The sequence below is a fragment of the Microtus pennsylvanicus genome, chromosome 2 (assembly GCF_037038515.1).
Source record: "Microtus pennsylvanicus isolate mMicPen1 chromosome 2, mMicPen1.hap1, whole genome shotgun sequence".
Classification (NCBI taxonomy): domain Eukaryota; kingdom Metazoa; phylum Chordata; class Mammalia; order Rodentia; family Cricetidae; genus Microtus; species Microtus pennsylvanicus.
Window position 1 is genome coordinate 112,588,862 of NC_134580.1, and position 13,617 is coordinate 112,602,478.

Here is a 13,617-nt window from a genome sequence, read left to right on the forward strand (position 1 = left end):
CTTGCATATGGCAAGAGTGGTATAAGTTTTGGGTGCTGTAATAATGAATAAAATGGTTCTGAATGCCTGCTCGAGGACATTTGTGCTCTAGGAATTGATTTACCCCCCCCCACAAAAAAAGCAAAAAGTAAAACAAACATGTTTGTACTGAGTACTACAAGAAAAAATCCAATAAAACAGTGGGGGGGAAGTGCTAAAAAGGTTTTACTTTATTTTATTGCAATTATGTATCTGTTTAATGTGTAAATGTGTTTTGTATTTGTGTGAGTGTACATGTGTGCATGTATGTGTGCGTGTGCGTATGTGTGTGTGTGTGTGTGTGTGTACAAGTGCTCATGCATATGTGTGCCCTCCTCACATGTGGAAGTCAGGGGACAACTTGGAGAAGGCAGTCCTCCCTTTCTGTTATATACTGCCCAAAGATTGAACTCAGTTCCGCGCGGGCTTAGCAGCAAGTGGCTTTACCCACTGGGTCAGCCAGCCAGCCTGCGCAGAGGGTGCACTTCAAATTGCTCAGCCAGAGAAGACTATATTGAGAAAGTGGCGCTGAGTAAAGTTTTTAAAAAAAAAAATGACTGAAAGAAAGATCAGGTAAGCAGATCTGAGGGCAGGCAGGTTTCTTACAGATGTAAAACCAAGCAGGAGACCAGGGTGGCTGAGCACCATCAGTGGGTAACATATATGAAAGACTAGGATGGAGTGTAGAGGGACTTTCCCATCATTCTTTTCTTTTCCTTCCAATGAGATGGAAAGGCTGTGGGAATCTAGGTAGAGAGGCAGAGAAGAAAGGGGTGCCCACTTAGCTTTTAGGGGTACCACTGTAGCTAAGCATGCTGAAATGGAAATGTCTTGGAGGCGATACTACAACAGAGACATCTTAGAAAACTCTTGTCACAGCACACGCTGGAGATGATGTCACAAACGACCAGGGTGAGCCAAAGAAGGTGGTGGTGAGTGGGCAGTGTGCGTGGATTCCAGTGACATTCGAGAGTCGGAGTCAACAGGCTTTGCTTGCACCGGGAAGTCAAAGAGAGTGCCGGAGTTTAGGGCTGAGCAGTTGGAATAGAAATGTGGGCTGTGGGGCACGCTGGGCCCTGGAAGACAGGAGAGTGAACAGTCAGAGTGCTGTGGGAGGGAGGCTTCACTTGGAATTTAGCTGAAACACCAGAGACACTTGCATGTGTTTCTTTCACCCTGGCTTTCTCCGACTCTGTCCTCTGATGTCCTGTTTTGAGTTTCCATCTTCTGAAGGAAGGGTTAAGAACTGCACTTCTGAAATTGCTCTCTGAAACCATGAAGCTCTGTGGAGTGAGCGCTGTCAGCGTTTACACGTGGAAACCCCAGCATGATGCCATCAACCCCAAGGAGAGCTTTCCTCCTCAGGCTTTTGGGAAAGGAAACAAGATTTCACAGCACCCTGGGGGCTCTTGGCCAGCGCAGCACAGGGTAGATTCTTTGCAGGCTAGTATAGTGCCCTTTCTGGAAACCCTCACGGTTTGCTAACTCTTGGAAATGGAACCACCCATCATTAAATCATAACCTGAGGGGACAAAAAGTAACAGGGACTGCTCATGCCTACCTCTCTCTGCCCAGAAAGCATTAAGAGCGGCCACAGAAAACTATGATTTCAACTGAGAAGATCTGGAACCTGTGAATTTCCTCTTTAAGGAAACCAGAGTCCATCCTTGCAACCCATCTCCCATTTCCAGCCCATCTCAAACCACCAGCTCTGTCCTCACCACTCCCAGCCATCAAATCCTGGTAGCAACAGCTGTCGCCACAAAAGCCATACTGGGCCAGGACAGCCAGCTGGCTCGAGAATTCACAAACAAACTAACCTTGAATTTTATTTTGAGCACCAAGGCTAGCTAGCCCCTTGTGTTCTTCAGAGCCATCTCTGTTTTTACTCTTTGGTAAACAAACACTAACTCAAATGTCATATTGAACCCTGTTGTGGGAGTTCAAGGCCAAACTACCCTTTATTGCCTTCTTTGCTTCAAGTCTTTACATTAGCATGCAAAGTACTCGCTTTGTTCTTACTCATTTCAAGCCCCCCACCCCCACCCCGTGTGCACGAGCCTCTTCTCTCCCCATATCCTCTTTCCCCATAGTGGAAAGCTTTTAACCCTTGACAGTGTGAACCCCTTAAGCAGCCTGACTCAAGCCTCCACTGTGATGCTCGGAGGGAGAGGCTTGGAAACTGTTGTTCTAGTAACAATTTAGTGATCATTTTTCACAGTGTAGACAGAAGTCATGGAACTGGCCGATGACATAATCCGGTATTTTAAAATAGGTACGGAACCAACAAGCCTATGTGTTGCTGCACAGTGCCACCTACTGACCAAATGTGGAACGACATGAGCGAAGAATAGGACCTGAGAGCAGCAGACTCACTGAAAAACAGGACGTGGGGGAGAATGGGGAAAAAGAGAAGGGATGGATTTAGATTAGGGTTCATAAAATTCTATATTCCACTGATGCAGAAGCTGAGCTCAGAACATCTAATAAAACTCATAAAGGGAGCAAAGGATCCGCAGATTTCTTTATAGGAAATCTACTTGCACATTGTCCACGTTTAAAAAATAATAATGACCCTTCGGTAATCATCAAGAATAGATATATAGATAATGCAACAGAACAAAGATGGCTGAAACTAACCAGCATGTCAAATCCACTTTTTTCCCCAGCAACACAAAGGCATTTGGAGAGAGAAATGCTGGCATTTAAAATGCTGCATTTGACTATTATACAAAACACATATAGTTTAATTTCATACCTCACACGGTGTATATAAGTTAAATAAATATCTTATAGCTGAATAAAAATATAACTATGAAATTTCACAAAGAAAAGAAACAGAGGGGGAAGAAAATCTTTGTGGTTTTGCCAGGCCTAAGAAATCTTATATATAACAGCAAAAACGTAGTCATTAAAGAGAAAATTAATGAGCAGATAGTATCAAAAGTACAAAACAAAGCTCTCTTAGCCAACCACTCTGTCGTGTAGCACAAACTTCCTTCAGTCATATTTTAACGACTGAACGTGTCCCAGAGGGTAGACCGGGTTCACATTCCACATCGACCTGGAGTACGCGTTCGTCTATGCCTCAGGGAATGTCTTCAGCAGCTAATATAATAGGAATAGCTGAGTGCTGGCTTGGCCCTGTTGCTTCCTCTTGAAACTGCACTTAACATCCTCACCTGCCTGACTTACCCTGACTCCATGGCCCAGCACGAGGGGAAAAGAGGTCCGATCGCGCCACCTACAGGCAGAACATGAACTAGTCTGGAGTTACCAAGCCGGGAACACGGGTCAACTAAGGCAAAAAGGAGGAGAAAAAAAATCACTGAAGCCTCCACTGCGCTAAAAGGTCGTGCGCTACTCTCAATTTTGTTACATCCCTAAGAACATTGCTATTTTTATTTTGGAATCCACTAAAATGCTTCTTGGACCGCAAGATTTTCACCTCTTAATAATAATTTCTTCTATGTCTCATTACGTTCATTATGTTGTAGAGACAGGGAAGACCGAGGACCCTCCTAGAAGAGCAGATCTCCTAGGAGGAAAGGATGTAATATATGCATGATGGTCTTGTGGCCAGTTTGTTCGGGAATCCTGTCTCTGCTTCCCAAGGCTGGAGTTTCCGGTGGATCGCCATGCCCAGACAGCATGTGTAAGGATTCTGGGCATCTGAGCTACCTCCTCCTGCTTAGGATATAAGCACATTAGCCACGGACCCACTCCCTAGGCCTGGGACGGGAAGCTTCAGTGCCTTAATATGTGAAACCAAAAGCTCTCCAGCTTCATAGGACCTCAGGGTTCTAGCTTTACTACTTAATGTTTACAAAATATAAAAACTCTGCTAAGATGTTTTTAGAATTCCAGTCTTGATTGGTCTTTGAATATTCCACAATATTAACCCAGATAGCCCTAAGCACAAACAGCAAAGAAAGCCTTGAGACTGCCATCCTTAAATGACATGGTTAGTGTGTTCCTAGTTACAGCATCAGCCTGGCCAACAACTAAATTCTGCTGGAATGTTCTAAAAATGCACCGAGAGCCAAGTATGTTAGTCCCCATCATCATCTCCAGCTCTGAAGTTCAATGCACTTTGAGATGAGATCCGACTATTCTGACTTCAGATAGATGTCATTTTAGATGCTATAGTGTGTTCTTCCTTGGAATGTCCTCAATGAAGTACTTGAAGCTTCTACCTTGTGATTTCTTCCCATGAATCTTTACTACTCACAGAATGCACTGATCACTATGACTCAGGGCCATTATCTGTATTATGCACCTTAGCAATTGCTCTCATCAGTCACAGGAGTCTGAAGATGCACGGCCACTAACTTAAATGCTTAGGTAAGTAAATGCTTCTTCAGTCCTAGAACCTATAATAAAATGAGGGCTAAAGTTTGTCACAAACCAAGCCAGAGTTTTAATCCGTTACATTTTTAACATAGAGTTTCTGTAAATAATTATTTTTTAGATGATCAGGCACGGTGCTGGAGCAGTAGATTAGAGCTTTCAGCCTGATCTGCAATTTGGAGGCAAAAAGAAAGAGTTTGGCCCAGGTGTGGTGGTGGTGGCTGTGGCGGTGGCGGTGGTGGTGGTGTGTGTATGTGTGTATTTATATTTTTGGTTGTGAGCCTAGCCTTTAACGGCTGAGCCATCTCTCCAGCCCTGTATGTGTGTATTTAGAAGACAACTTGTGGGAGCTGGTTTTCTCTTGCTATCACTTGGCTTCCAGGGATGGGACTCCAGTCACCAGACTTGGTGGCACACTCCTTTACGCACTGAGCCACCCACTGGCACCCAGAACAGGAACTCTTGCTACTGTGTGCTCATTGCTCTTACTTTCTTTCCTTCATGCCTGGGTTCTTCTTTCTTCTTGACCATACTCTCTGCACCAGAAGACCTTGGCTCCAACCCTGCATATCTATCCTAGAGCTCCTTGACTCCTCAAACTATACATCTTCTATCTCCTCTTGCCCTGCTTGCTCTTTTTCATTTGTAGATGTTCATAAGACTGCTTGCTAATAACCACGTGGCACAGTTAATACTGGGCTGTCTTGAAATGTCCTTTGCCAATGATATTAGTTCAAAATTCTCCAAGTCAACCTCAAGTGGATTCTTAGGACAAAGGCAGCAAGCAGCCAGGCTCCGCCAAAATATTACAAGAATGGTCTCTAGTTCACCTGGTAGTAATATTCCCCTCAGAAGCCTCTTAAGATGGGCCTCCACAGTCTGTATTGTTCTCAGCATGGCTGTCTTCCAAGATCCAAAAAGGATGACCGCTTAAACCCCATTTACAATATTCAACCATTCTCTCACCCAAAGTCTCAAATAGCATCGTGCGCAGGAACTCCTGGTATGAACAGTCTGTCTGAGCTACTTTTCTATTGCTGTGAAAAGACACTGTGACTAAGGCAACTTTTCAAAGAAAGATTTTAGTTCAGGACTTGGGTACAATTTTTGAGGGTTGGTCCATGACGATTGTGCAGGGAGCGCTGCTCTGGAGTAGTAGCTAAGAGCTTACGTCCTCACCTGCAAGCTGGAGGCAGAAAGAAAGGGACTAGGCCTCATGTGCACGTTTTAACATCTCAGACCCCACTTTGACCTCTTGATGCTTCCCAGAGTTGTCCCACCCCGCAGGAACCAAGGAACAAAACTGAAATTTATGAGCCTATTGGGGACTAGTTTGATTCAAACCACTGCCCCCCCCCCCACACACACACAAAATGTAAGCAATTCCTTTGCTCACTTACCTCAAATAGAGACAAACTCCCAGGTAGAACTCTAGCTCAAGGGTGCTTTGCAGTATCCTACTTAGATTAGATTCATTCCTCACTATTACCTCACTGTCTGATGTCTCTTGGAAGTGGTTCCTTGGTAGATTAGATGGGCTCTATCCTCATCTGAATGAAGTGTTTCCCTGGACCCCACTGGGGACACTTGCCTCTTCGTGTATGTTAGACAGCAGCACTGAAAAAAATAATGTTCAAACCAAAAAAGGACGGGAACGCACATGGTTGTCACAATGTCACTGTGGCTGAACATATTAGCCTTCTCCACAACCAAAACAGTAACAGAAATATAAGCTATCTGAACACGTTTTCCCTTCTTAGTGAGTTTACTTTTCTTGTTTCTACAGCCTCAGGTTCACCTGGAGGTGACAGATGTGACAGGGGGGAAGGAGAAACACAAAGGGGACATCAGAGGGACAGGGAAATTGTCCAGGTGATCAAGTGTGATTAGTTCTTCAACAGTGGGATCAGGAGCAATTCTCCTGAAATAAAAACTCCAGAACAGTTTAAGAAAATAATTTGCTTAACTATGATAATTACTAGAGCTATTTAATTGCTTGCACACATGTTAAAACACTTTTTCTGAAACTGTCACTCGGTAAAATATTACTCTGGACTAGAATTGCTCCTTTAAAAGATATTTTGAAGACTCTCCTTCACTCACTCTTTCTTTGAACCATTACAGTTATTATACAGCAAGGAGCCATTTTCAATAATTTACCCCCCAAAAATAATAATAATACCAGGGAAGCTGTGTACCCCATGTGTTTGATTTAAGGGAAAGACTTTCCTTTCTAGGACCTCATGAATGTACAAAGTTCAATCACAGCAGAGCGCTAATGAACAGGCTCTCCCGGGCTGGGCCCCTGCACAGAATGACTTCATTCAGGGCTACTGCTCACGCATGGAAAGTGTTGGTTAAAAAATCCCACAGAGTTCAGCCAACCTTTTCCTCACCCCCCCCCCCTATTTGTCTTTCTGGTCTAAGCCGGGAGTAGCAGAAATATTCGTCAGCTGATATTAGCAACTGTGAAGTTATGAATGAAACCATGCGGCTTCGTTCCGACCCCGTCCACAACATGGCACCTTCTCCGTGCAGCTCCCGGCCAAAGGACACTTTCCAAACTACCCCCCACCATACACGAAGGTTTTTCGGTTTCAGCCCCTTTCCTTTTAATGCTCTAAGCAGAAGCACTGTCTGCTTAACGTTTACTCTGGGGTTAGAGGAGAAGAAAAAGAAAAACACTGCTTTGCTAAGCTTTAAACTTTCAGATGCCTTGACATAACGGGTGAATATGTCCATAGCTCAGCATCAGCAGGTCTATGGACAGATGCCATTGTGGCAGCTTTCTTTTTTCATGCCACTGTGGCAGGATCTTTTTTTTTATATCAAATTCCAGACAGATACCTGGGGCACTTATTGTTCAAAGAGCAGAGAAAATAGCCAGCGCTTTGATCTCTGTCTCCTGCTTGGCTAATTACCCAGACAGGTGTTTAGAAAGGATGTTGTAAGTTCTTGAATAACAGCACTTCAAACAGGTCCTCCGTGTGGAGACAAAATAGGGGGAGAGGGAACCGGACTGCCTGACTGAGGCTTGTGATGTAATTAGTCGCTCTTTAATGAATATCTCCCACAAATTACTGCTTTTTAATATGGCCTCTTGATTTTCTAGTTCCTAGCTCAAAGAAATTTTAGTGGAAAGTTGGGTATGAATTTTGAAACCAGGAGGTTGTGTCGATGTTAGGAACCCACCATCCAGGATCTCGTGTAAATGAGAATCAAGCATGCTTCCATAGCGATGGTTAAGTTTATCAACATACAACATTCTTCTCTCAACTTTGTTTGTTACGGTGGTTTACTACAATTCAACATCTGTTCTTTCCTTGTCTCTGGAGAGATGATGCCTATGTTACACTCTCGCTGGATAGATCTAGAACGTGAGGGACATTAAGAGGAAGTATCACTGTAAGTACCCTACAAGAAAAGGCTTCCTGAAACCATTCTGTGCTTTGTGTAATGAGCTTTGAACCGTGTGTGCTGGGTAGTGTCTCTCACTGTTGGGGCCTGTGTTTTTTCTACGTTTCACCATTCACCATATCTTAGAATGGAAATAATTGTCTAAGCCATGGAACCATAGAGATGGAGCATGAGGTCTCAGGTGTTCAAATCAGGACCAGATCTTAAGCTGGCAAGGAACCTAACTGGAACAGACACTCATAGCCAGATTCCTGTCTCTGTCTCCATCCTGGTGTCTGGCCTTGCCAAGACCAGAACGGGAGCCAGAGGCAAGTATTCAACTGTATTCTTCATGGCTCCAGTCCTTACCAGAACAAAACTGATGAAGAGACCTTGGAGGGAGTCACAGGCAATGACCTGTAAGAAAACTACCCAGGAGACAGCAATGATGGATTGTCATGCATACCCAGAGACAGCTGGGAAGCCAGATGAGTTAGCAAAGGCAGAAAAAAATACATTTCCTCTCCCTCTAGCCTGATACTGAGCATTCTGACCTAGAGTAGCAGACAACAGAGTTAGTTGTTGATCTTCTTATGAAACTTTTCTCATGTCACATAAGATCCCAATGTCAAAATATTTCATTTAAATACTCGTTACTTTCATGGTATCATGGAAGAAAGTAACCTTTTAGATTGACCTACAAAATCTTTTTATAAATGATTCCATTTCTCTGCCTTATGCCTTATTATCGCACTCGACAGAGTAAGAGGATTTCAGATCAGGAGAGGCAGTTTCCAACGGCTGTTCACCATATCAGGGTGGCTTTGAAACTGAGGGCTCCATAGTGCCAGCTATTCCCAGCTCTTGTATGAGTGAATTCCTTTTACTTGATCTTGAGAGCCACTGTACCCTCCTTGCTTTGCATGGTGCCTTCAGTATCGTAAAATAGAAAACACAACTATTCCATCTTAAAATTGGTAATTTTTAAAGTCCTACTTACCTGAAATGTAGACTTCTACTTAGGCCGTTTGGGAGAGTTATACCAGGGATTTGCATAAATAAATTTTGTGTTTCTTTTAACTTAATGTTGTTTTTAACATAGTAAAGTTTATCAGTTAGTACTAGTTCTGCTATAGTTAGTCATGTAGTTCTGTTATCGTTAGTTGTCTGACCTCGGGTAAGTCATACACTTTCTGACTCAGTTTTTTTTTTTAATTTCAGATGAATGGGGAAGAGTTTAGAGTTCACTCACCATGTCCCCAGAACCCCAGCCATTCCTTATATTGTATCTGTATCCAAAGTTTTCATAATAAATACCTGAGCTAGGGAAAGTAATGAACTTCTTTAGTAGTAGGTGGGTCTCATCAAAGCCCAGGGCTCCATTTTAAGTGTATGGGAATAATTTAGTCATGCCAAGAAGAAAGCAAACAAGAAGGTAAATTTGAAAGAATGAGCAAATTCGCTTCATTAACTTCCCATCATCTCATGATCTCACATTGACAGCCTCACTCTGGGTCACTCGGGGGAGGTGGAGCAAACAAAGAAAAACACTACTTAGATTCAGACTAACTCCTGCACGTCATCATCTCACAGTAGTCCCAGGATGCTGCCTTCCTAAGGCACTGCAAGGATTAAAGCCAAAGAAGAAATAGGTCCTCCTTTGGTATCCATGGGAATTCATTCTAGAACCTTCACAGAAACTATGTTGCACAGGTGGGTTCAAGACCCTTTTTATAAAAAGGCATAAGATTCGCCTATAAAGCATATTACCCTCCAGTATATTTAAAACCATCTCTAGATTACTAAACACATGATTAAATACAAATGCTTTACAGTCTTTAGACGCAGCGCTGTGCATGAAGGCAAGAGAAGCACATCTGCACACACTCAACGCAGGCAGAAGTTTGTTTGCCTATAGTTGGTTGGAACCATGGCTATGGAACCCACAGATACAGATGGCTGATTGTATGTTTCCAAAACTTCTTTTTTTTTAATGAAAATATAGTCAGAAAACTGGAGTTGGTTTGCAAAATGGTACAAAGATAGGGTTGCCAGGTTTCCCACACACATATACCAGTGCAGAGTGCCAAGTTAAACTTGAATTTCACATAACAAGTGATATTTTGAAGTCATGTCCAAAACATTGCATGGGATATATTTTTACTGCAAATTTCATTGTTTCTATCGAGTATCTACTGTTTTGTTGCCAATAAAGTTGGGAGCAGCATCCACTCTTCTCTTCCGCCTTCACAATACTGAGGACCTAACGTGTCCCATATTCATTTAACAGCTTCTCTTCCTGACCACATATGACAGGTCAAGAAATGAATAGGTGACCAGTGTGAGTTCAGTTTCCTCATTATCTTGAGCAGGAGATAAAAAAAAAGCCAAGCTTTCTTGGCAACAAATGCAGGAGACATGAACCTAGGAAACTACAGGCAGCTAACTGTCCCAGTAAGAGGAGGCTGCTGCCTGGGACACAAAAGTACCAAGGTAACACTCTGGAGGAACAAGACCAGAAAACTGAGAGAGTCATTGCTGCTATTGGGGAACCATGCTATTCCTATGGCTTGGGGATGTCCCCATTCCTTGTGATGTTCTAAATTACTAAACCCTTTCTTTGGACTTATTTTGTGTCTTACTTATCTTTAACAAGTCGCCATGAGCTATAGCATCTTAGCAGGGCATCCTTTATCATGCTTAACTACAATTAATTTTCTCAGAAGCACAGGAGAAATGTTAACTTTGCGTCCTGCTTTAGATGACTCGAGCATGATTAGCATGCAGCTCATCCCTTTGCCCTGTCTATCCGGCTGTAGAATTCTAGGTCAGAATGTGTGAAGAATGCATGTGACACAAGTGCCATGCTCCAAGCAATGGCAAAATTCTGCCACTTTGTTGAATTTCTGTTGTTTAAAAATCTCAATTTGATGCTTACTAAAGGACTTTTAAAATTTACAAAAAAAGCATACTCTTTAATATCACTGTGTTGTCTTTTCTCTTTTTTGTACATCAAGCAATTTTGCAATGATAGTTTGTAATCATAAATTCTCATTTGTACTTTTAGACTCGTGTACAAAATCGATGTTTGCTGTGGGACAACGGTCTTGTACCCTGTAAAGATTTGACACTTGTATTAATTTAATAAAATGCTGTTTGGCCAGTAGTTATGCAGGAAGTATAGGAGGGATGACCAGGCAGGAAGTATAGGTGGAGGACAAGAATAGGAGAATTCTAGGAAGATGAAAGGCTCAGGCTGCAGGTGTCACCCAGACACAGAGGAGCAAGATGAGAATGCCTCACTGATAAAAGGTACCAAGCCATGTGATTAACACAGACAAGAATTTTGGGTTAATTTAGGATGCAAGAGTTAATAAGAAGCCTGAGCTAATAGTCCAACCAGTTTATAATTAATGTAGACCTATGTGTGTTTCTTTGGGGATTAACAGCTGCGGGATTGGGCAGGACAGAAACCTCTGTCAACAGATGTTCTTAGAAGTTTTCTTCAAATATTTTGAGTTTAAATTTTCTCAGTTGCTTGATTTTCAATAATATATATGTATATACATATATATTACTGAAAATATGTATATCTCCAAATGTAAAGATTGTATGTCAGAGTTGCTTCTAAACAAAAAAGTTCCTTTATTTCCAAGACAATTCAGCAATCCATTTAATAAACATTTACTAAGCAACAAATGACTTTTTATGCTAGGGGCTGGTGGGAAATGCTTCAAAAATAAAATGGCACATTCTTTTTCTTCGTGTACACGGCAATCTGTCTCCAAACACTGCTTCTCAGTATTCTTCTCACTTCTACTTAGAACATCAAGTAAGTATACTCATAAGTCTACTTAAAAATAGGTAAGAAAGGAAATACCATCACATGTCAACCCCAAGGTTAACTAAGGAGCATTATAGAAACAAGACTTGATTTCCAGGCCCCTTCACATGGGATTTCCTACAGAAGATGCATTTTATGTGGTGTGAGCTTGAAGCGATGGTGGATGAGTGAACAGAACATATTATCTACCTGTGTACTCTATTTCTGATAATGTTCTAAAGTTAGTAAGTTAATATGACTATAAACTCCCATTCCTAAGTTAAATAGTAGAACAACAAATAACAGTGCAAAGAACAGTTCATCCTAACAGGGCACTGACAAGGGCCCCAAAGCCCAGGTGACCGCTCCTACGCCCCTATTCACCAACGCCTGATGCTCAGAGAGATCTAACAGCCTCAAAGCAACCTCTAGAAAATCAATGATCATTCATGCAACTCCCCTCCAAGGCTTCCTGGCATCCTCCATGTGAAACTGCTAAAATACCCTTATTAATTGGATATTGTTTTAGTAACTGTCATTGTGAGATTTCTAATGCCCAACATAATTATTTATTTCACTGAACTGCTTCAGTGGTGCAACCTGGGTCTGAATATAAACATTTCTCAGATTCTAATGTCTGTAACTTTTGTTTCCAAATGACAGACTGAAGAAAACACAACTGTAATGGATGTAGAGTGGGAAACCATACTGACTTTTACATTGGGGAAGGAAGACTACGAGGGACCCTCGGTTTATGTTTGATTTCTGACCAACAGTCAAAAACCTTCAAGGGTCACAAGAACATAAGATGTGTTGAAAACAATAAGAGGTTAAATTCTTAAATGATGTGAGTCTTGTTCATGTCTCATTGTAGCTGGTACTCTTTTCATTTTCCTTTTATTGGACAAGATGAAAATCACAGGAAGCTTATGAACCTCAAGCATCAAGAAGGTGTATGTTTGGGGAAATTATTAGGGAAAAAGTAATTGAGATTAATTCATCATATACCACCTTTAGTCAAATGTTTTCAAATGTCTGTTGTTTCCTTCATTTACCCATAACAGAGAGGATCTTTAGGTGTAAATGTGCTAAAAGGATATTTAGTAGAGGGACGATATTCTCCTTCCAGAGTTCCTGGAGAGGCCATTTCAAAGCAGAGCCAATTGAGGCATGTAAGCCCTATGCCCTCTAACTGTTGCCTTCCCAGGAGCCAGACAACCCTGGGCAGATTCTGGCTTTCCCAGAGGTCTTTCTTTCTTTATTTTTCTGTTTATACATGCATCATTTTCTCCATCTTTTGCCTGTCTGATTCAAGATGGACAGGGGATGGCAAAAAAAGTTGAAAAACCAATCGAATAATCCTGAAGAAATTGTTAACAGACCTAGACGAAGATCAGCCAAGAAACATTTATCTTAAATGAGGTTTGGGGAGAAATCTGGAGATTTTGTTTAAAGTATGTTTACTTGACAACAAGCATGTGGTATATTTACTTGTGGTATATTTACTGGAGAGCGGGCAGTTGTTTTTTGCAGGTCTGTGGACAAATCCACCAACTGATTCAATGACTGCCTTTCAAATGTATTAATTCTGGCTTTTGTATACACTGTCCTGGCTTAATCATGACTATTTAAGAGTTGCATGAAATAAATCATTTTATCCCCTTTTCTTTGATAGATTGAGGTTTTACTTATGCCTGAGTCTTGCGTATTACTGCACCATAGTCATCGCTGTTGTTGGGAGTATGTATTTGGGAATGTTGAAAACAGTGAATTTTAACAATGTTCAGTCAAATGAATAAGGAGTTTTTCCAAAGCTTTCTTCTTCCTTACTGCTTTAAAAAATACTACTTAAAACAGGAGTATTCACACTGTGACACAGATCATATTTAAACACACATTTTGAAATTTTCAAAAGACTGTCACGTATTACTCTTTAATGTTTAAACTTCATTGCATATGTTAAGCCTTGGATCTAGATGTTCCATGAAGTCACATATGGTAAAAGGCTCCATTGTTATTTTGTGGCACCA